This window comes from Panulirus ornatus, chromosome 19 (genome assembly GCF_036320965.1).
Source record: "Panulirus ornatus isolate Po-2019 chromosome 19, ASM3632096v1, whole genome shotgun sequence".
Classification (NCBI taxonomy): domain Eukaryota; kingdom Metazoa; phylum Arthropoda; class Malacostraca; order Decapoda; family Palinuridae; genus Panulirus; species Panulirus ornatus.
In genome coordinates, this window is record NC_092242.1 from 61,567,074 (window position 1) to 61,592,509 (window position 25,436).

General features: G+C 45.7%; 1 protein-coding gene across 1 annotated transcript in view; it reads right to left on the reverse strand.

Moving 5' to 3' along the window:
* The window catches only part of LOC139755567 (uncharacterized), a 66,403-nt gene extending 51,280 nt beyond the window's left edge, over nucleotides 1-15,123 (reverse strand). The window contains exon 1 of the mRNA XM_071674042.1: nucleotides 14,464-15,123. The gene's annotated coding sequence lies outside the window, so the exon portion shown is untranslated. The remainder of the gene's footprint in view (nucleotides 1-14,463) is intronic.
* Nucleotides 15,124-25,436: the final 10,313 nt, after the last annotated feature.

The following is a 25,436-nucleotide window of genomic DNA, read 5'->3' on the forward strand; positions in this document are numbered from 1 at the left end:
CAACTACATAAATATGAGAAAATACTATGAATTGCAAAAATCAAATATCATTTTTTGGTTTCTTAGTGTTCAGTTCACCTCCCTTATTTTCAGCAGAGGTTAATATTTTCTTTGTTTTACATCTTAATCGGCAAACTTAGTTTTATTAGATATCTTTCTTTGATGAATTTATTTCTTTATTCTTACCTCATTACCAGAGACGTCTTGAGGTAGAATTCATCCGCTTTGAAACATCTTCGGTAATGGAAGTGTTCTCTGGTCCAGGCTGCAGCCGCTTCGACTTTCCTTGTGTGTGTTTGTCTTCACTGCTGGCTCTCCTCATTGGTTTAGTTGTTATTTGTTTTCAGAGTCATGGCTCTCCTAACCTTTTCTTGTCTGCAGTGGTAGAGATGTCATCTCGCTCTATCTTCAGTGGCAAAGCTACTGTCTTTTGTTGATGTCAGTGGGAATACTCTTGTTTTTTTCGAACTGTTTATGAAGAATTATTTCTCTTTTCGCTTTATCACTGGTGGACGTTGCTCATATCACTGGTGGACGTTGTTCATATCACTGGTGGACGTTGCTCATATCACTGGTGGACGTTGCTCATATCACTGATGGACGTTGCTCATATCACTGGTGGACGTTGCTCATATCACTGGTGGACGTTGCTCATATCACTGGTGGACGTTGCTCATATCATTGGTGGACTTTGCTCATATCACTGGTGGACGTTGCTCATATCACTGGTGGACTTTGCTCATATCACTGGTGGACGTTGCTCATATCACTGGTGGACGTTGCTCATATCTTTTTTTGAAAATCTTTAATGACAGTTCTCTACTTATTATTCCTGAGTCGTCTGGGAGAAGCTTTTCACAAGTGTATGTCGTAACATTTCGGGTGTCATTTCGAGCAATTCCACGACAGGTTTTCTGACCGCAAAACACGACAACGCGGCAGTCGTCGCGGGCCTTCTGGAGCCGATGATGGCACGGCTGGTCCCTGACCTGCGTCCCTGTGTCTGGTATGCTCTAGTGTATACCACAGGGGAGTATACTACGGTCTCCTAGTATGGTGAAGATCATACACAGTGTACTGTCATTTTCTCAAGAGGTGTGGAGGTAGGTGTAGCGGGAGTGTAAGCTCGGGAGGTGAGGCGTATGCGAAGTGGGAGATGGATCAGTGTGGGAGTGGTGTGGTTGGTGGGAATGAGATACAGGAGTGAGGGAGTGAGGGGAGGTTTGTACACCGAGGCCTTCCTCCCTCCTCCTCCTCCTTCCTTCCACCCACCTCCTCCTCCCATCCAAGCACCAAGATCCTACTCCCGGTACACTGGGTCGGGAGTCCACTTGCCTGCCCGTCACCTCACCACCCACCCAACCTCCGGTACCCCAGGCCGGGGGTCCTGCTACCTATAATTACCTTCATTATAACCGGAGTGATGTGGCCACACCTGGTGGGTCTGGTACACACGTGGTGGCCTCACCTTAGTGGCTATTCTCTGTGTGAATCTTAGCATCACAGTGGGGCAAGCCAGCCAGCCAACTGTTATATCCCCCCCCACTGTGGATCACAGGATCACACTGAAATAGATAGCCTTTGATCACTAATAGCCATGACTCTATCCAACACCTCGGTGTGCAGTGGTGACCATCATCAATAGACGGGAGTCTATCCAACTCCAGCGTACATTAGTCACCGACAGAAGGCAGAGTTCTATCCAACTCCGGCGAGCTTTAGTGTGCATTCTGTATCTGTCTAGTCATCCCAGCCGGGGCATTTGCATCCTGATCACTGTCATGTTAAATAAAAACGGTTTGATCTGCTGTTAGCCTTAGAACACACGTCTAAACACACACACACACACACACACACACACACACACACACACACACACACACACACACACACATATATATATATATATATATATATATATATATATATATATATATATATATATATATATTGATCACATTATACAACCAGGCTCAGGATCACTTTTACGGGGATCCTACAGCTTCAAGGCTGCCCTACAATAAGTAGCAGGAAGATAATGAAGTAAGAAGTCTCTTCATGGGATTGTATCCTTTTCGTCCACTAACAACGAAATAAAAAAAAAAAAACCTCGTTGAAGGTGACTTTTCACCTTCAGCGTAATCACATTGCTACACTCTCATCGTTACTACATCCTCGACACCAATGGGCGTTTTTCCACAGACAGATAGCTACACTTACAGACAGATACAAAGACAGATACATGCACAGACAAACAGATACTCAGATACATGCACATACAGACAGATACTCAGACAGGTACATACACAGACAGACAGATACCCAAACAGATACACAGACAGATACATACACAGACAGCCAGATACTCAAACAGATACACAGACATACATACACAGACAGACAGATACTCAAACAGATACATAGACAGATACATACACAGACAGACAGATACTCAGACAGATACATTCAAGGAGAGATGTACATACACCCAGATACACATACATTATTATCAAATGTATTTAGTATACCACCAGGATCGATTTCATGGACCTCGTGTATGTGTGTGTGTGTGTGTGTGTGTGTGTGTGTGTGTGTGTGTGTGTGTGGACTTGGAGGCCATCTCTCTACCGTGGCTGCGACAGAGACCATCCTCCAGTCATAGTTGTGAAAGACCACGTCTTCAGCCATGATCGCTACACAGACCATCCAAAAGCCATGGTTGCGACACAGACCATCTCACAACCATGGTTACGACACAGACCATCCCATAACCATGGTTACGACACAGACCATCACACAACCATAGTTACGACACAGACCATCCCACAACCATAGTTACGACACAGACCATCCTACAACCATGGTTATGACGCAGACCATCCCACAACCATGGTTATGACAGGGAGACCATCCCACAACCATAGTTACGACACAGACCATCCCACAACCATAGTTACGACACAGACCATCCCACAACCATAGTTACGACACAGACCATCCTACAACCATGGTTATAATCCCACAGCCATGGTTGCAACACAAACCATCCTACAGCCATGGCTGGGACGCGGGCCGTCGTTCGAACCATGGTCGCGGCACAGACGTCGCCATACAGGTACGGCGAGCATTGCTAACACACCATTTTTAGGCCATTGCTCCCCCGCCCACCGTGGAGAGGTGGGCGATCTGTTTCATGCCCAGCCCCGCCGCCGTCCTGACCCACTCAGCAGCACCTCGTGTCCAGAGATCTTTTCCTGGAACTCCAGACCGCACACCACCGCCCACCACGTGTCCGCTGGAGTAAGGCCATGGTCCTGCATGGGAGGGAGCGGTGGGAGAGAGGGACACACAAGGGGTTGAGGGGGGGGGGGGGGGGGGAGAACAACAACACCGTCTCCCATGGAAATTGTAGCGACCATATCCGTAGACTGGAGGTGTAAGGTTGGGGGGAAGAAGCCCTTAGTCTCGAGGTGGCATGGCCTCCTCCACTGAGGGACCTGATGACAGACCCACTTCAAGATTTGTTCTCTCTCTCTCTCTCTCTCTCTCTCTCTCTCTCTCTCTCTCTCTCTCTCTCTCTCTCTCTCTCTTATTCATGGCCTTAGTTCACTGTCCACACACGCACACATGATTTGTAGTAGAATGATATACGGATGTGGAAGTGGTGTTTCAGTATGAGTGTGGTGGACCCAATGCTTCAGTGGAATGATAAATGTCTCTTCGGAACAGTTGCTTCAGAAGAACTCCAACACTTCTGAGTGTCGTTGCTTGGCTGGAGGAAGTTCGAAACACAACGAAGCTTTTGCTTCATATGAAGCAAACAAAGGTTTCTAAACGCAAAACCTTTGTAGTATGGCTGGGGGAGGTGCTTTGTGTGTGTGTGTGTGTGTGTGTGTGTGTGTGTGTGAACAACCCTGTTCAACAGACGTGAACAGAACGATGACTTTTGATGTATTATAATAACATCATTCAAGTATCATTAAGCAGCGTGATGACCCGGCACCATAAATCAAATATACATTTCCCCCCCTCATGCTGTCCCTCCCTGTGAAGTTACCCCCACCTCCCTTACACGAACCGCTGGTGCGATCCCTTCCCTTACCCGGAATCCTGGTGTAATCCTACTAAACCCATTCATTAAGGCATCAAATCCCCTGTTGGCCAACAGATTGGTGACTCAAACACTCCAAATGATCTGCTTAACTGTTCCTCAGCCAGGCAAGTCGAGGCGCTAGTTTAACAGGAAGGTCTATTACCTTATGATGTGTAAAGTGTAATCTCACAACAGAAATATTAGAGAGATGAAAAATGTGATTATCTTAGATAAGAAATTAGTGTAAACAGGTCGTAATCACAGAGAGAATCAATGAAAAACTGGTGTTTATCATTGCTCGTTTGGTATCTAAAACTTTATAAACATACGATAAATGAGATGATATTTCTGTCAAAAAAGAAAAAGAATAGAAATAATTTTTTTTTTTTATAAGATTTCACTCCCTGGTTACCACTGGACCCCATCTCCCTCATGACACTTCATCTTACGACATGACTTCGAGAAATGACATCAAGTATGTGAGACATGAGGATCGTGTGGTAGGTACACTCCCGTACTATGAATGCTGAGGACATTCTAGAGTTAGACCTATGTGTAGAGGGCTATATGTGGAGGTGTGTCATCCTTCATATCCGTTTAAGATCAATCCGAATTCCTGAGGGAGAGAGAGAGAGAGAGAGAGAGAGAGAGAGAGAGAGAGAGAGAGAGAGAGAGAGAGAGAGAGAGAGAGAGAGAGAGAGAGAGAGATTACACTCCTCCTCCCGTGACGTCATTTAGTCAAGGACTTTATTGCATATATTGTTTTTCATACTGCCATGGGTGGGTTTGATCCGCGTGTCCTTATATAGCGTATCCTTTGTTTGATTTCCGATTCAGTTGCTGATCCTATACATATCTCCAGTTGCTGATCCTATACATATCTCCAGTTACTGATCCTATACATATCTCCAGTTGCTGATCCTATACATATCTCCAGTTGCTGATCCTATACATATTTCCAGTTGCTGATCCTATACATATCTCCAGTTACTGATCCTATACATATCTCCAGTTGCTGATCCTATACATATCTCCAGTTGCTGATCCTATACATATTTCCAGTTGCTGATCCTATACATATCTCCAGTTACTGATCCTATACATATCTCCAGTTGCTGATCCTATACATATCTCCAGTTGCTGATTATGTACATATATCTTGGTTTGGCAAAATAGATGTTTGGGTGAGAGCAAAATACTTTATGAAATTTATGATTTTTTTCTTTTTGAAGGATAATGGTCGTAGATCATGTTGAACCATTGGCTGTGGCAAGCTATGATGACCCAAAGCTCCTCATTAAGAAATGGAAGAAAAGCGAAAAAAAAAAAGAATTAAGGCAAACGAAATCTTAGGATTCATTGGTAAGGAATTCGACATCAAGTTGAAAAAATGATTGATCCTCACTCGTTTAAAAACTCACTAATATCGTCTCCACCTTGAAAGCCGTGTTCAGGTTTGGCTAAACTACTTAAGAATAAAAGACATACATATAATCGCTACTGTGGAGCGGTGAGTGAGCCACCGGGATGATCCAAGGACTGAGAATCCACGAAACCCAACTGGAAGATCTAAGAAGTGTTTAGCTTAAAAAAAAAGGAAGGCTACGAGGGGATGTGTCTACCAGTGTGATAGGACTGTATACAAGAGCATACACTTCTAGGTATATCCTCACTCATGACCACGATGGGCGTGGAACCAGGCGATACTCATTACGAAGTCAGCCTTGGGGGCAGGAGCAGTCATAGACGAGAATGGAAACCACAGGGAACCCCATTAGAACATTGTGTACACACTGATGAACATACTGTATCGCTACAGAGAACGGAATGAACTGTGAACAGCTGTCGAGAGAATAAGAGACATCAGAATAGTAAGCAAATCCCTTATGAAAATAGGTGACTCATGGGTGTGGGAGCTTCGTGAGGGTCAAGTCGTTCGTGGCCTGCCGTAGTGTGTGAGGTTGAACGATACTGTTCTCGTAAAATGAACGGGTCAGGGACGATATGACAACCACAAGGGCTTGACGAAATTGACAGATAATGATAATGTCTCCTCGAGCCCTCTTGGTTGACTGGGGCTTCGGTTATTTAGAAGCTTCGAATGACAGCAAGGTTTCGGATGACGGGAAGCTGGGCAGTAGACGGGAAGCTGAGAAACAGACGGAAAGCTGGGTAATAGACAGCAAAAGCGTGTACAAATAGGCAGCAAAACGCTTTCATAGACTAAGACTTCGTCTCCAGAGCAGTAATGATCCGCAGAACTGTGTAACACTAATACAAAACTATACATCTGTGATTCCAAACTTACAGGAAACTATAGAAATATAGATTCTATAACGAGGTAACCACTATAGTAAATGAATGATGATAGATTGCTCACACGAGAGAGAGAGAGAGAGAGAGAGAGAGAGAGAGAGAGAGAGAGAGAGAGAGAGAGAGAGACAGAGAGAGAGAGAGAGAGAGAGAGAGAGAGAGAGAGAGAGAGAGAGAGAGAGAGAGAGAGAGAGGAAGGTGTTGGAGGTAGTGGCTGTGTTGGTGGTATCAGAGGCCCTTGGCACCACCGTCAGAGCGGAGTGGAAGGGGTTGGCTAAAGGATCCATGGTACCATTTTTCATGGTGTAGGTGAACCTGTACCTTCCTTCCTGCTGGTGGTTTGTTTCTATCATCCACCACAACTTTCACTACACCATTCGCAGCCACGCCTTTCTACCACACAGCAACAAACTCCACATCCCCTCCGAAAGATTGCAGTTTATCCTCTCTTAACCATTCGTAGTTTGTGGTCACACATATCTTTCATATCTTTATCTTCCCTTATTCCTCCTCCCCTTTCCTCAGTCTATGGAAACGTCGGCGTGGGGTTAAACATGGTCAGTTGTTAAAGAAAGATCATTTAGGGAAAGCAGTAACAGTGAGGGATGATAGGACAGAACCTTGATATATGATGATGATGATGTCGCTCCTCCATCATCCATGGGATCTAAAGTTGAACCGAATTACTCCGAAGATTAATCATTCTTAATATACGCATCAACCTCGGCTGCTTCACTGAGAGCACAGTTTTTAAAAGATACACACAATCAATAGATACAGTTAACATTACTCTTCAGTGTTCTGCCACTGTATATGTATAATACAAGCAGGTGTATCGACCTTACAGGCAACTGTACAGATAGTACAGACAGCTGTATAGACAATATGGTCTACCACACACACACACACACACACACACACACAAGCCACCCACCCAATCCTGTTTCAGACACTTTAGAATCCTGTATAAGGACTCAAGACGTATCTCTTTATCGAACTCGAATCAGATATTAGTGATTACAAGTCGTACGGAAGGAAAGTAGTTTGGCCCAGATCAAGTTATATATCAACCGTAATCACAGTTCCCATAAGTATCAACAAGGACGTCTTGACATCAGAAACCTTTGAACCTATCATCACTTAAACTGGAAAAATACGAATCGTAACACTTCTTAAACTGGAAAAATACGAATCCTAACACTTCTTAAACTGGAAAAATACGAATCCTAACACTTCTTAAACTGGAAAAATACGAATCCTAACACTTCTTAAAACTACGCGAATAAGTATCTAATATTTGTAAAAAAAAAAAAAGAATGGAGAAAAGAGAGATAATTTCAAAGCTCCATACTTCCACAAGCGATATTTTCATTGATGTTCACTAAGATCCTTCAAACGAGAGATTCCATAGACGACTAAAGAATGCTATCGTGAGTAGCACTCTCATCCTGCTGACTGTAAGAGCGCAACTCAATACTAAAAGGAATTTCCTATAATTCTGGCTTCTGTGTACTTTTTAACAGGATGTTAGGCAAGGACATGAGAATCTAGGACTCCATGGGTAGGAATCCACTTGCCCCAAGAAATATATATACTCTAAGTTAGCCTCATGAAACGAACAAACAAAAAAACATCAGAAATCTCTATAAAGTGACTAAGACGCCTACAAGACTCCTGGTGGAACTAAAGTGACCCACGTAGGAGAGATAGATGTCTTTACTAACGTACCGTGTGACTCCATTACTTCAGTGACAAACTGTGGGTGTAGGAATTCAGTAATTTCCACAGACACACACACACACACACACACACACACACGCACACTAAAAGGAAAGGGAGCAGGGGGCTGGAAATCCTCACCTCTCGTTTTTTTTTTAAATTTTCCAAGAGAAGGAACAGAGAAGAAGGGGGCCAGGTGAGGATATTCCCTCAAAGCCCCAGTCCTCTGTTCTTAACGCTACCTCGCTAACGCGGGAAATAGCGAATAGTATGAAAGAAAAGAAAGAATATTGTATATAATGTGTGTGTGTGTGTGTGTGTGTGTGTGTGTGTGTGTGTGCGCGTGTGTGTGTGTGTGAGTTTTGTGTTTGTCATATACCATCCTGAGCACGTGTTGAGCCATCAATGGAAGGCTCTCACACAAGCAGTCACCTCTCTTGTGTTGGGCTTCACTTCACGTAAAGAAATGCCGTCACACATCCTTGGTCAAGTGTCATGAGGAGAATAATCGAGGGTGTCACCTCCCAGATGGTGCAATGATACCTGTGCCAGCATCTGAATCTGTGCATGGCACGCTGCATGACTTGTCCTCACTCTCTATTATACATATATATATATATATATATATATATATATATATATATATATATATATATATATATATATATATATACATATATATGATCGTCAGGTTAAGAGTATAAAGTCTCGTTAAAGACGCTTCAGCTTTAGAGGAGTGTACATTTTCCTGTGCTACTAGCAATGTATGTGAGAAATAGAAAAGCAAATAGATTTGTATGTATGCATTTATGGATCTGGAGAAGGCATACGAGTACTTACGTCGAGACTTACGTCAAGAGGCGAGACTTAACAACTGTTACGTGTGAGACGGAGGGGTCGTGTGATTGTGGACTTAAACCCAAGCAGCCCACGCGTGGGCAGAGAGAGAGAGAGAGAGAGAGAGAGAGAGGAGAGAGAGAGAGAGATGCCGCATGTATTGTGTGTGGAGAGATAACTTAGATAACTAAGAACGTTTTGAAAATATAAAGATTCCTTCACGTCATTCAGCTAGTCACTCAGTCAGTCGTCAGGCCGCTGGGATTAGGATTCAGGAGTTCAGCGAAGTCGAGGACAAGACGACCCTGCATTAGGGCATCGAGACCAATATACAGGTCAATCTTTTGTTTGACGCAGATCTTTAACGGTACTCGAACCGTGACCCCGAGGAATGCTAGGTCAATGGGAGGGACATTTTCTTACCATAGGTCGAACCTACCATGGACTGTGTTGCACTGTTCGCGTTCCGTCGCCGTCTCACGCACCAAACCCAGCCTGTCTGTGGCTTCTAGCGAGATAAAGGTGCAGGAGCATCCGGTATCCAGCAGAGAAGTGAGGGTTTCTCCCGCTAATTGACACTGGGTGAGGAGGGCAGCCGTGGGACTCGTAACCATGGTGGCCGGGGGGACGATAGTTAGACGCGGGCTGGCCGCCGACAGATCTAAGACACACTCTCGCAAGACGTCTAGTCCCAGAAGGTACGGCGCGCCCTCCGATGCAACGACGAAGAAGGGACGGAGGGTGACGCCTGGGCATTTCACCGTCGCCTTCAGCCGGCCATACACACGCGCTTCACTCTCCTGTTCACTCTCTAAAGAATATGACTTATCCTTATCTAGGAACCTCTCCAGCCCTGCTCTGCGGACGAAATCCATCGGCAAGATCGACACATTGGCTCCTGAGTCAATACAGAACGACGCTTCGAAGTGACGTTCATAAATCTAGGTCTCATGTACGATCTCGCATCGCAGCACCAGGTCATTCTCATGAGAATTATACACTATAGGGAGTGTTCGCGTCTCTCTTGCCATTCCGTTATGATACCAGTTCATTTTCACCTTACGTCAACGTGCTCGACCTCCAGGTAGTGTGTGTGTGTGTGAGTTGCGTCTGAATTTAAACACAATTATAATGAAGTTGGAACAATATATATATGGCCAGATGGGTCTTGGTAGTTACGATATGAGTGCAATGATTGGTGTTGGTGGTCAGGTTATCAGCGATAACGTGAAGTAACTCAAGACCCAACATAATCCTTCTTTCGTTTCGTGTCAGCCATCGCAGAACCACTTCCAACTTTACACTCTCAGCCAAAGATGATGATAGTGGTTCTTTCCATGTGGGTAGTGTGGATTGGACGGTGGTGGGGTGGTGGTGGGGGAAGGAGATTGTGGTGGTGGTGATGATAGTTGTGATTGTGTTGTAATGGTTTGGTGGGGAGGGAGGATTGAGGGTGACCGGTGTGTTGCGGTGATACACAGGTGTGAAGGTCTGGTGATAGTAATGTCACCAAAGGAAGGGGAGGTGCTCCTGGTGTTGTTACCAATAGCAAGCCTGATAAGTCATAGTGTACTTCACTCATAAGTGAAAATGATATACAGTTAATCTACGTTTAAACTACGGGAGTATAGACTTGTATAGCCTCATACCATCACAAAAAAAAAAACACAGGAAGAAAGAAGGAAAGAAACATTTGATTTGTTTTTTCATTCGAACCCCAGCTTTCGATTTGTTTACCTGTTGGATGAGACGTCCCTCCTAAGGCTTGTCTCTCGACCTTAGTCTAAACTGCGATACACATGTTCAGTGTAAAGATGACTGGTAAACACGTCGATAGAGGCGTAGAAGTTAGAATTATATTGTCCTGTTTTTGACATAACTACAGTGAATCATGATTTAATGGATGTGAAACCAAATAGATGTGTTTTGCTGTAAGTTTCAGCGAATCGTGAATTACTACATACAAGTTAATGATATTGGTTAGCGAAGATGAGTGAGTAATGAATGAATACTGTAATATCAATATGTAGTGAAGATGAGTGAGTAATGAATGAATACTGTAATATCAATATGTAGTGAAGATGAGTGAGTAATGAATGAATACTGTAATATCAATATGTAGTGAAGATGAGTGAGTAATGAATGAATACTGTAATATCAATATGTAGTGAAGATGGTATTAAGTGCGAATCATGACTCATTGAGTTGTATCATTCCGTCGCGATTGGAAGTGATGAAGGAATGTTGTTAAATCATTCTGAAGTGAAGACTCTGGTCTTATGACAATTGACGCTAAACAGCTACAAGTGTAGTGTCACTTGACTTCTGAAATTTTTATAAACGTTTCCAAACCTGAAACAATAACTCACAGAACCACTTGTGTGTCACGTCTACCAAAAGATATCAGGTAAAGAAGAAACGAATGTAAAAGGTGTGGAAATGCGAACAGAAACAAGGATGATATGGACGAAAGATATGTATAAAAAGTTGATAATCAAGGTAGGAAGGCGATTACCATGGCCACAAAATAATATTCAAAGTTTAGCCTCATATCTCTCTCACCTTACATCTGGTCTTTGATCAAAACATTACCATATCTTTAGCTATCCTATGAGCATAGGATAGCATGGGTTAACCATTAGAAAGGGTTATACATGACCATAGCAAAGAAGGCAAAGAGCATGAATGTAACTCCCCAAAACCATATAGGTGACTAACCAATCAGATTTTAGTATAAGAACATAACGGATGGTTTGCACTGGGTCGTTCAAAGTTGCTTGGCCTGGTGGTTTGGGGTTTAGGTCTACCGAAGACTCTTCAACACCTTCCTCAGGAGTTGAAGAAGGTTCTAAGGCTATATACAATGTCACTGTGTGTGTAACACTTGATCGTGCTGGTGGTTCGTGTCATTTATGGGTAGACAGCTGCAGACGGCCAGCAGGTATCAATATGATAATGTCATAAGTCAAGGACAGGAGGAAAGACTTCAGTCTTGTGTTGAGCTTGATATATAAACAACGGAAGGTGTGACGATGATGGTGTTACCAAGGAAGGTGTAGCGATAATGGCGTTACCAGGGAAGGTGTAGCGATAGTGGTGTTACCAGGGAAGGTGTGGCGATAGTGGCATTACAAGGGAAGGTGTAGCGATAGTGGCGTTACCAGGGAAGGTGTGACGATAGTGGTGTTACCAAGGAAGGTGTAGCGATAGTGGCGTTACCAGGGAAGGTGTAGCGATAGTGGCGTTACCAGGGAAGGTGTAGCGATAGTGGCGTTACCAGGGAAGGAGTGGCGATAGTGGCGTTACCAAGGAAGGTGTAGCGATAGTGGCGTTACCAGGGAAGGTGTGACGATGATGGTGTTACCAAGGAAGGTGTAGCGATAGTGGTGTTACCAAGGAAGATGTGGCGATAGTGGCGTTACCAGGGAAGGTGTGGCGATAGTGGCGTTAATGTAAGAGTAACATAAAGACTTCCCAAGCCTTCAGTACGATGCAGCAAAAGTTAGTTCACGAAGAGATTAATTTTCGGTCTACGAAATTTGTGCTGAAGTTTATGTGACAGTTTGCTTAGGGTAATTTGAGTGTAAATGATATGGTTTACAAGTGTATATTTTAAATTCATGTGTAAATGAAGGAAGGGAAAAAATGACAGAGGTATACAGTGCGTGAGACGGTATCTATCAACCATACTTCCACTCGTAATGTTTCTACCCTTATCAAAACACTTGGCTTCAGTATATCAAGCAAAAATATCATGGCGAAAATCTTCTTGAATGATGAATAATCCGGGTGTGTCCTCAAACATTATACCATCTACACCCCCTACAATATACCATCTACACCCCCTACAATATACCATCTACACCCCCTACAATATACCATCTACACCCCCTACAGTATATCGTCTTCACCCCCCCTACAATATACTGTCTGTAGGGCTACAGTAAGTCATCCGTGCTCCTACAATAAACCATCAACATACCGACAATAAACCATCAGCGCCCCTATGATAAACCACTTCCACCCCTGTAATAAAGGATCTGCACTCCAACAATAAACCATCCGTGCCCTAACACCAAACTATTTATTCCCCTACAATCACTCTCCATCCTTTGGTTTTTTTTTTTCAACTTTCAGCCAGCGTCATCATTATTACTCCATCATTACTCCATCTATATAATCAAATTAGGAAAATCAACCTAAAGTAACTTCCATGTACCATTCGCAACAGCAAATTAATCGTATGTTAAACTCCATTGCATTAGATAGAATCTAAGACCTTTCCTCTCTCTCCTGGTGTGAAAAAAGAATTGAAATCCCTTTCTATACAGCGTCTTTTTTTTCTTTTTGTATTCACTCTCATGTTACTTATTTCTACCAATAATAAACTCTTCTCTACCGTAATATAACGTTCTGTTACCCTAGAAATGGCCTATGCTACCCCTTGCTCTGATTTACCTTAAATATAGCTTTTAATTTGCACCAACACAATCCTAAATGTCCCCAAACTAACCCAGTGTTGCGTAGAAGCGATTTTCACTAACGCTGCCGAGGGAACTTAGCAACTTGGCTTGGTGTAACACACTGTTGCTCTAGGGTAACACAATATTGGCTTAAGGCAAACCCTTTGTCACCCTCCAAGGTCAGTAGCACGTCACAAGGGCGTAACACCCGTGTTCTTCGTCACCTCCTTATCTCTTATCGTTATCCTTATCAGCTACTTTTCACTTGGTAGACCCGGTCGCAGCTGCAAGTCGGGCCACAAGAGATGGTGCACAAAGTGGATCTATCTTACATCTTCGTCACTCAGGACATTACATATGGTCGTCTCTGTTTATCTAACGTAATTTTCCCGCCTGTGGAGCAATTGCTTAGTTGGAGAGAAAATCGTGGGGAACTGGAGTGGAACTGGAGGGGGACTGGAGGGGAGCGAGTTCCTTTGATTATTTCTTGATGTTGTCATGGTGAGGAAGGCCAAGGTAACACGAATGTTTGCCAGGAACAGATATATAAATATTGCTCAGAAAACACAATTTCATATAAAAAAACAAAGAACAAAAGTAGTCTGGATATATTTCTTACTAGATGTATGTATGTGGTAGAGAGAAATTTGATTAGAATGGATATCGCCACAGACACACAAAAAAAACCACGTATTCAACAGCTAGAGATGCAAGGAATTTCTGCCTTCTTTTCGTTGGCCTCTTTGTTTTAACAAATGTTGGCCCCCCTTTTGCTCAGTCTGGCCTAGCTTCACAACCGCCATAATGGCCTCCTGCCCAGGCTGGCCTAGCCTCACTTTCCTGAACGACATAACTAAAAACTACAATAAAAGAAGATGGTGATTTTTGAGGGTTTTCCACCGCACCATGACCCGTCCAGGTAGGCCTTTGGCTGTACCTGTTCCAGGGCGTCCGATTGTCATTCCAGTGATCTAAAGAGAAGTGTATGTGTCCCAGCCGGACCCAGCATACGTAAACAGAAACATCATTATTCTGTACCTGGCGTGGAGAGGGGTGGCAGTCCTGGCGTGTCCCAGGGCGGGTTCCTGCGGCACAGTCCAGCTGCTGACAGATGGCAGAGGTTCCTTGTAAGCAGATGTAGCAATCAGTGGAACAGGTGGAGCTGGGTTGATTGAGACGGACAGGCTCTTGCAAGGCTCAGGTAGATGGACGAGGGCGGCACCAGACAACGACGACGACGACGAGGAGGAGGAGAAGGAGGAGGAGGAGGCCTTTAGGAGGACCCCAAGCTCGTGCGGTGAGGGCGGCGAGGAGGTTGGCCCTGCAGGATCTCCCACAAGATGATAAGGACAGCAGTACTCAGCTGTGGTCTGCTGCCACAGGGTCTTCAGCAGGGGCCTCGGGCTGGGCGAACTCAGTGATAAACACGTTCAGCACTTGTCGACAACCCAGATGAATGGTTACGCCAAACACACAGAATTTCTGGCGAATCAGTCAAGACTTTTAGGGAGGTATTGACGAGAACCGATACCGGGAGGGTGTTGGGGGAATGACGGGTAGCAAGGCTGTGTGACGGGTTGGGACGGACGAGACGGCAGGTGGTGTGACAGGTGGGACGGGCGAGACGGCAGGTGGTGTGACAGGTGGGACGGGCGAGACAGACGGTGGCAGCAAGTGGACTGTTGTGTGGCCGACTTGTGTCGTGTCAAGCGAGAGACTCACTCAGGCAAACCCTTGTCGCTGCAGCCCGCCCGCCGCAGCGACCACCACCACCGCCTCCACCACCACCACCACCACCACCACCACCACCTCCTCCTCCACCACCACCACCTCCTCCATCACCTCCACCACCACCTCCTCCATCACCACCAACGCCTCCTCCTCCTCCTCCACCACCACCTCCTCCATCACCACCAACGCCTCCTCCATCACCACCAACACCACTTCCATCATTACTGCCACAATTACCACCACCGCCACTACTTCCACTATCCCCATCACCACTACCACCTCTACAACCATCACTACCACTACCACTACCACTATCAACACTAATAACAACCATGCGGTTCACTAGCCAGATCAACAAACAACCACCTATCCACCCAATTCAAGGGTCAGCCAGCTAAGTAGACGATAGGTTGACGGTCAACCAGCTAGCCAAACTAGTGCAAAGGGTAAGCAGCTAGCAAGCCAGCTCAAGGGGCAGTACACTTCGCCAGTTAGCTCAACAGCAGCCAGCTACAAGCCAGCTACCTCGAAGGGTAGCAAGATAGCCAGCTACCTCAAAGGGCCAGCAAGCTAACCAGCCACCACCTAGCCTACCAGCTAATCGGGGCCACCAGCCAGTCAACCACCCCTGGCGAGAGGACGTGGTCGGAATATGGAAGCCTGGCCCTCTTTTCTGTAGAGATGTTGACACTAGGCCTTTGTGGCACTGCCAGAACTGTGGCACCCCCGAGGGTCGGGCTGGACTGTGGCACTGCCAGGGTCAAGCTGGACTGTGGCACTGCCAGGGTCAAGCTGGATTGTGGCACTGCCAGGGTCAAGCTGGATTGTGGCACTGCCAGGGTCAAGCTGGACTGTGGCACTGCCAGGGTCAGGTTGGATCGTAGCACTGCCAGGGTCAGGTTGGATCGTGGCACTGCCAGGGCGGGGCTGCTTTCTGGTCAGATAAGGCAAGTAAGAGCTCGGTGAAGCGACCTCTCCAGTCCTGGTGTTCGAGAGGGAGGTGAGGTTCGACCCATTGGGTAGAGCATGGCCTAGAAATCGACCACAAACATCTCACCTCAGAGGAGGATGTGTGTGTGTGTGTGTCTCCCTGAAGCAGATGACCTCATGACCTTACAGAGAGCTACAGGCCGTCCATACCTGGGACATTCCATTGTGGTCGTACATGTTTAAAACACGTAGTATATATGACATGCAATATCTGTAAAACGAGGACATGACGTGAAACGTCTGTAACATGACAATAGACTTGTTCATGTACAACGAGGGTAGATGTGTTCAGCACAGATTGCTCGTTAAGTCCTGGTTGACCACGTAACAAGTCCCGAACCTAAATGATCTTGGTACGATAGAACCATGGGCAGATTACCCCACGACCGTTTTCTGTGAGAGTCCTGGTGTTGTCCAGGATCTCCTTCCAAAGGCCCCTACAGCCTTGTATCTATCTATCTATCTATCTATCTATCTATCTATCTCTTTATCTATCTATCTATAGATAGATAGACAGATAAAGAGATAGATAGATAGATAGATAGATAGATAAAGATAGATAGAGAGATAGAGATAGATAGAGATAGATAGATAGATAGATAGATAGAGAGATAGAGATAGCTAGAGATAGATAGATAGATAGATAGAGAGAGAGAGAGAGAGAGAGAGAGAGAGAGAGAGAGAGAGAGAGAGAGAGAGAGAGAGAGAGAGAGAGAGAGAGAGACTCAGAGTGACGCAGCAGAACGCATAGTAATAGTATCAGTTTCAGACTATCCGATGATTAAAATGAATTCCCTGTTATACACATTTTCCCACTCAACATCGTCTCCTCCTCCAGCGTGTCGTTGAACACCCTCCCTTACTCACTCCTCTGGTAAATGAAAAACAAATAAAGAACCAACATAACCAAATTATGAATAAAAAAAGAACCATATTTTCATTATTCATCTTCGAAGCTATTCCCAAACTTTTACTTTAATTACCAGAAGGGTTTGTGTCGAGGCAGAAGTGAGGTCTCCTCTGATCGATCAAAACTGGATGGTATCAGAGAGTGATTAGATCTCTATCAATATTTCATTTACGCACGTAGGACCTGAGGAGCCACAAAGTGGTTGAGGATTCTTCATGGATCGTTTCTCTCCCTCCCTCCCTCTCTCCCTCCCTCTCCTTCCTTCCTTCCTTCTTCCCCGCTCCCATCTCCCCTCTCTCTCTCTCCCTCCTCTTCCCCTCCTCCACTCTTCCTCACCGTCCCCCACCACCTACCTTATCTCGTAGCGTGGTCAGCACCGTCCCAGCCAGCTGTAGATGGAGGCTACAGCTGGTGAAGTCATCTGGGACGCCCTACCTCCAAGATCGTAGCAAAACCCAGGATTCTGTTACCAGCCATTCTCCTCCAACGGTACTTTTTGGAGGCTAAATGATCTCTTTCCCTAATATCAGGTCAGATAAAAGGTTCAGTTATTTTATTGGCGGGAGATAATGATGATAACTGACCTAACTATCTATCTCTTACTATGTCAGATAATTTGTAAATATCTATAATTACCAATTAGAGTTCTCGCTCACTCAACCACCTCCCAGATGAACAAGAAAAGAAAGAGAGAGAGAGAGAGAGAGAGAGAGAGAGAGAGAGAGAGAGAGAGAGAGAGAGAGAGAGAGAGAGAGAGAGAGAGAGAGAGAGAGGAAAAAACTGCCCATTGCTTGAAGTATTTTCGAAGGGAAGAAGTTCGTTTCGGGCGTGGTTTTGTGCACTGAATTTCGAGAAATGTTAAGTGCATCGGTTACCAGAATTTCTTTTTTCTAACTACTGTATAGTAATCCGGATATGGAGAGGAACTACAACAGTCTCCCAGTGCTAGAAACTACAGGAGAATCCAAGAGCACAAAACTATAACAGATTCCCAGCAGCAAAAACAACAGGTTGATCTCAGGAATGGAAACTACAATGTAATCCCAGCAACAGACACTACAATATAATCTCAGCCATAGAACTCACCATATAAAATCCCAGCAACAGACACTACAATATTATCCCAGCCACAGAACTCATTATATAGAATCCCAGTAAAAGAAACGAGAATAATTCTCAGCCATAGAACCTCCATCATGATCACTGTGAAAGATAACAACGATATTTCTTTTTTTTTTCTTTCGTTTTCACAGATTATGAAGGAGGATGGGTGTGAGTGGATTTGTCTGTACATGGGTAGATAAAGCGTTTGGTCAGATCAAGATATGTGTATATATATACATATCAGTTCTCTCTCTCTCTCTCTCTCTCTCTCTCTCTCTCTCTCTCTCTCTCTCTCTCTCTCTCTCTGTTTAACCATATCTTTAACTGCTAGTTCAGCCAGTGACCTCATTCTTGAAACCCCCTCCACCCCACAGCCGGTGTGGTTTTTTCCCCCACCGCCACCATAGGTCTCCCGTGGCTTCCAGGCACCACTTCAACGCCCCTCCTCCAAGTCAGGAGGGTAGTACTTCCCTGGGCGTCTGCTGTCTACAACCACGCCTAAGGAGGAGTTGGAGTGGGCGGGAGGGTTGGGGAGGGTGGGTGTCTCATGTGTAGGAGCATCCCGGGTTAGGGGTTAGGGTTAGGGGATGTGCTAGGTGTGGGACCCACACACACTCCCCTATGAACAAGGGGATATCCCAGGTGTCCTACACACCCCCAGCAGCGCCAGGATGTACCATCTCTCCCTAGCTGTTGGGGGAGTCACTTCGTTGGACAAATTGTCCCATGGCGTCCTCCTTGCCTCGGCCTCTTAATGATGTCCAAAACTATTTGGGAAAATGCAAAAAAAAAAACAACAACAAAAAAACACACATACACACACACACAAGGCCTGACACACGGCAGCCATGGGTGGAAGGAGGCGGGCGCCCCCCCTTTGCCTGAGCCTACCGCGGAAGGTTTCGATCACATGTGCTACACTTTCGTTCGACGCCAAATAGTTGTCCCAGTGGCGCGGTGCGTCCCAGCCAGCCTCACATCCTGACCTCCTTAGTTAGAACACACCCTAATCACAAGCCGGCGATCATTCTTGCCTTAATATATTTCTCTCAAATGTTCCCTAATTTGCATACGGCATCTTGTAAACCTGCTGCGGTTGTTAAGGACGTACCACAGAGGGCCAACTGTTGGCCCACCTAGTCCCCGGGTACATACTTGACCTGAGATCACCTCATACCACCACCTCCCCTCCGTCTTGACGTCCCTCCCGCTCAAGCTGTCCATCAGGTCACTGTTTCGACGACACAAGGCTCAAAAAAAAAACCGAAAAAAAAAATCCAATCGTTTGCCAAATACAAGTTTGCCATTGTCATGATGCGCTCAAAATTCTCTTTAGCGTTTTGCACCCGTCTCCAGAGCCCCGATCAGCAACACCCAGATCCAATAATAATGTCTCTCCTCAGCACCTTTGGCAGCATTAATATCGTCTATAAACTCTAAATAACCCGCGCACATACCCTGTAATTAGCTTCCAGTCCGCTGTTGTAGGAACGGGTTCAACTCTTCTTGCCTCGCTACCAGCCATACAGATTTCCATTGATTAAACCTCCGTGTATAGCGAATGAATAGGATGAACGTTCCTCTATCAACTCATGAATCAACCAAGTGGTAGACAATAAGATGCGCTTCAGTCCTGCTAACGTCTACCTCTTCTACTTGATTTCCTTGACCAGCGACAGAACGACCCTTTGAGCACGGCGGTATGACCTATTGGGCACGACGGTACGACGCTTGCGTATGACGGCGTGCCCTTTGACCTGACCTAGAAGGATCAGATCGAGGGTCGTGCCATCATACTTAAAAGGTCGTCCCGTCGTGCTCAAAGGATCGAGTCGTCGTGCTCAAGGGTCACACAGTCGTGCTCAAGGATCGCAACGTCGTGCTCAAGGGTCACACCGTCGTGCTCAAGGATCGAACCGTCGTGCTAAAGGGTCACACAGTCGTGCTTAAGGAGTTTAGGAACTCCCATATTCAACCCTCTAATGATGACACAGATGGATCCAACTTCTTTTAAACTACATAGAAATAATAGGAGTAACAGCACTGCTCAACTGTTTTATATAACGTAGAGTTCACAGCAAGACACCCACGTACAGGCCTGCCTGGTAACAGTGAAACTTAACATTATCCGCGAACAGTGAGCGTTTCTGACCCCCCTCCGCTTGTCACTGTAAACGGGTGAGTGAGGCTGATGGAGATCTTATCAGCAGGCCGGAGCACAATGAACTGGGAGAGATAAGCCGTATCTCTGAGGTGGGGTCACTCTGCCGATCTGCTGATAATGGGTGAGAATATTGACGCAATTAGAGCACAGGCCACACTGGTTCTCCCGTCGGGGATCTGGGCGAACTCGGCCTCTCCTGGTGAGGTGTCAGCATCTGCTACCCCGGGGATGAGGGAGGAGACCAGGGTGGGTAGGTTTCTGCGAGGGGGGGAGCAAGTTATGTCTGAGGCTAGACTCTGGGGAAGGGGTTAGGTGGGGTTATCTTCTACGGGTGGAGAGAGATAGGCAAACATTTGTTCAATAGAGATAGGGAAAGATATCTTCTCCGGGGGAGTTTTCTTGTGGGATCATAGGCTTTCATCTCCTATTGAGAAATTCTCTGGGGAGGGATAGGTTCATTTACAAGTGAGAGGTTCTCTGGGGAAGCATGGTTTCATGACCCATGTGAGAGGTTCTCTGTGGAAGTATAGGCCCATCCCAAACTGAGAGGATCTCTGGGGGAAGAATGGCTTCATCCCCAAGTGATAGGTTCTCTGGGGAAAGCATGGCTTCATCCCCCAGGTGAGAAATTCTCTGGGGGGAGGAAGGAAGCTTAACTTCATCCCCTGCTGAGAGAAAACTCATTATCAACATCTGAGAATTAAGAGAGTAATGTTTTCTCCTTTTTTTTTTCTTTAACTAGTTTTGCTTTACCAGGAATATAGTGACCGGAGCGCATCATGAGAGAGGCCCTCTGCTGCTTTCTCCAGGGTCGCTCGGACCCAGCCATTGGCGACCAACACACGGATCGAGGAAGCCAGGAGGATGAGTCAGTGAGACATCAGAAGGATGACTCACACGGGGTTCTAGGGACTCAGAGGGACAAATCAGACCCGAAGTTAAGGGAGTGAGAAGGTCGAGGAGGACCGGATTTAAGGGTAATTGGATGGAAGCGTCAGAAGGTCAACTCAGATCGAATTTAAGGGATTCAATAAGGTTTAAGGGAGTCAGAAGCCCAAGTCATACAGGAATGAAGGGAGTCGGAAGGATGAGTGAGAGAGATTTTTTTTAGTGAGTCAGAAGAAAGAGAGAAACGGGACTTACGAGGGTCAGAAGGACGAGTAAAGATGAGTAAGATGAGAGTCAAGAAGAACAGGAAGATGAGTGTGATGAGTTAGATGAGACATGTAATTCAAGATAATTCAGAATGTGATATAATGCCACAAGGCTCAGCTGTCTGTGTTGATGTTTAAGTTAAACTCTAATAGCGATGTAAGGCTTGCACGCATTGGCTAACTAGCGGACAGGCGACCAATCCCAAAAGCTTTTCCGAGCTCGTTTGCAACTGTCACTTCCCAGAGAAGTATAAACTTTGATGTTATCTTCGTTGACGAACGATAAGCGAAAGATCCAACCTCTAAAAGTCAGGTCAAAGGTCACCTCTTCACACCCGAGTCGTACGGTCGTCCAGAAGGGTCGTAAAGTCGTCCTCACTGGTCATGCCTTCGTACTTAAGTCGCTCCACGGTCCTTTTAATATGACTTTCAATAAATTCGCCCTCGCCTTCTGCTGGACAATAGCCAGTAAGGTTCAACTAACATAAAGAGATAGTTTGCACTTCAAATAGTTACTAACTATGCGATTTTAAGTAGACAGTATCTCCTTCCAGTCTTTGTAAGTACGACTAATCATACATATATTTTCCTATATTCGCCAGGCACTACGCACTACCATGTGATGACTGGAATGTGATTTAAGGATTCAGATGCTCAAAGATTTACGAGATCTTACTTGAAATGTTATAAGTCCGTCGAGAGATTAGCATTTTGATGGGCCTCCCAAGGTATCTAACTGTGTTCTGGAGTGGGGTCAGAACCTCTTCTAGCCTGAGGTGTCCTGGCCAGTACACGGACCCACCCATGGGGTCCAGAGACCACCTACGAAAGACTTTCACTTGACGTCCTCACCTCTGGACCCACCGTGCAATGTAAACCCTCTGAGTGTAAACCATCAACACAAATTGATTAACTGGGATCAAACAGTTTACGTAAGAGAGAGAGAGAGAGAGAGAGAGAGAGAGAGAGAGAGAGAGAGAGAGAGAGAGAGAGAGAGAGAGAGAGAGAGAGAAGTATTTCTGAGATAGGATCTCATTCTCCTGCAGGAGGAGGAGGAAGAAGAAGACCCACAGACACACGAAGTACTCCAGAAGAAGGAAGCGTTTCAGCTCCTGTAGGAGGAAGACCGACACACACACCCCCCCTAACCTGGATCATGTATAGGTGAGTGAACTCCACAAGCACTCATAAGGCAGCCATTGTTATCTTGGCTTGTTTGGGACGCTCTGATAATAGGTTCACACTGTCCGAGCGTCACTTGGTTATTTTCTAGATATTAATTAATACCGGATGACGCGGCACCTCCCCGACACCTCGCCTGTTCAACAACATTCCAGAGGTCTCTATGGCCCTACTCTAAATACCCTCATTAGCGAGACATCACGACACAATGCGGTAGTGTGAGGTCAGGACACGTCACTCCATCCACGTCAGCTCGCTACACGCTACGTCTGTAATCTGAGCTCAAAGTACGGTCGGTGTTGTAGTGTGAGCTTGAGACAAGGGTGTAGTATTTAGTGTTAGGAGAATCTCGCACCTCACGGGGGATCGTTAGTGTGACATCATGACACGACAGGGGATTAGTATGAGCCTACGGCACATCAGAGACGGTAGTGTGACCTTACGATGCAGCCAAGGAAGGCATTTCCCTCACACAATAGTTGGGCTTAAGTACTTAACAACACCGTCTGCGATGGTGCAGTTTCCTACCACGTCTTCCAGTATCACAATGACACTCGTACGGTAGCCACTCCTGTACCCGGATCTCACGCTACGACCTGACTACGTCCAACAATTGTGTGATGAAGTTCCTCTTTCTTTCAGTAATTCAGACGGGAGTAAGATGGGCTCTAAGTTTCTTCCTTTTCGTACGGCTTCCAAGTTGATGGTGTCTACAGCACCACCTGACAGTGGTGATGGCGTCCATAGAACCACCTGACAGTGGTAATGGCGTCCACAGCACCACCTGGCAGTGGTAATGGCGTCCACAACACCACCTGACAGTGGTGATGGCGTCCACAGCACCATCTGAGGGTACTTCATACTGACTAGTTTCTAATCGGCCAATATTCAAATGATCATGGTACCATAGGAATATATTCCCTCTGCAATGGTGGTACGAGTTTGTAGCAATGGTGGTATGAGAGTTAATCTCATGAAAATGTTGCCATAACTGTTTCTCGAGAGCACAATGCCATGAATATGTATAGGCATGAATGGGCTCCATGTGGGTGTGGTGTCGAACTGCAACATGGGAACGAGGGATCTCAGTTGGCAGGAAGTAAGGTGGCGAGAACGGTGCAGGAACTTTTACCCGAACTGTCAGATGGGGTCTAGTTGGTGTGTGTGTGTTTGTGTGTGTGTGTGTGTGTGTGTGTACACACAAGATGAAAACAGAGCCAATACATATGTGTTTCTCGTCCTGACAGCTGATCTGCCATGACCCAGCGTCGTTCCTCTTTCCTCAGACCAGTCAATCAAATGATCATCTTGGCCAAGTTTCGTGGTTGAGGAAATGTGAACTATTTCCCCTCGGGGTGTTCGCCCTCCTCGTCCACCCCCACGTCAACTTTCTCCTAGATTCTTAATCCAGAGAGAATGCGTCCACATGTGATAAGAAAATAAACATAAAAAGAAGCAGACTCCACTTATAAAATGCTCTCGTCGGAATTTCCTTTCGAATTCTTTTTTTTCTCCTGGGTCTTCCCTCATTCTCTGGGGGGGTTGCGGGGCGCAGACCCTCCCCAGATGACTCTGGGGTCATTCTTTACATATGTTTACGAAGTTCCTGCAGCCCAGTAATATGAGATGTCATTAATCACTTCCAATCAGAGGAAGAAATGCTTGGCTGAATATCCTGATAGAAACCAATGAAACGATATTGATGTCTTCCCTCCCTCTGGTCATGTGGGTCCTCCTCACTGCGAGTCACCACTCACTGTGTGAGGATGGACTCTATACCCTGCTATCATCACGAGGCAGTTGGTTTACAGGTGGAGGCCATGGTACGGGGGCTGGTTTACAGGTGGAGGCCACGGTACGAGGGCTGGTTCACAGGTGGAGGCCATGTTACGAGAGCTGGTTTACAAGTGGAGGCCATGGTACGAGAGCTGGTTTACAGGTGGAGGCCATGGTACGAGAGCTGGTTTACGGGTGGAGACCATGGCACGAGAGCTGGTTTACAGGTGGAGACCCTGGCACGAGAGCTGGTCTACAGGTGGAGGCCACGGTACGAGGGCTGGTTTACAAGTGGAGGCCATGGTACGAGAGCTGGTTTACAGGTGGAGCCTAAAGAGTGAGCGATAATGTACGGAGAAATGGATGACACAGATCTAAATGGATGATTAAAAAAGTAAGACGTTCCTTTAATCCAGTTTGCATTACAACTGCATTAGAGCGTTTTTTTTTTCTTTAGGATACATATACAAAAGTCAGTTTTAGATCCGGCTAGTTTAGAAGGACAGTTGGTACGGTTTCCTTAACCCAGCAAACTCTCCCTGTTGTCTCGTACCTAATATCTCTGATGGATATATGCAAAAAGTATCCGTCCTTAGTATCAACCCAAATAAATCTTTTAAAAAAAAGAAAACCTTTATATTTAGATGCATCTCCTCCACTGGGAAAAGAATTCAGCATATACAATAGGCAAATTATCGCCCTATAACTGCCAGTCTTGTGTAATACCGTCCTTACACATCCTGGGAAAATATATAGCTTAAGTGATTATGTAGATCAATCCTAAACTGACCAAAACCAATAATTGTTCCTGGGATAATCGCTGAAGCGAGACCGATAATCATCAACCCTTGCTGTGTAACTCAGGTTGGAAATTGACCTTGAGCACGTCAATTGAAGTGCTGCTGTTGCTGCTGCTGGAGTCCAGATGTACTCCACCTTTCATGAGCCTTTCACGCACTGAGGGGTTCACTCGGGTGCACTCCGGTTCCCCTGGAGCCCA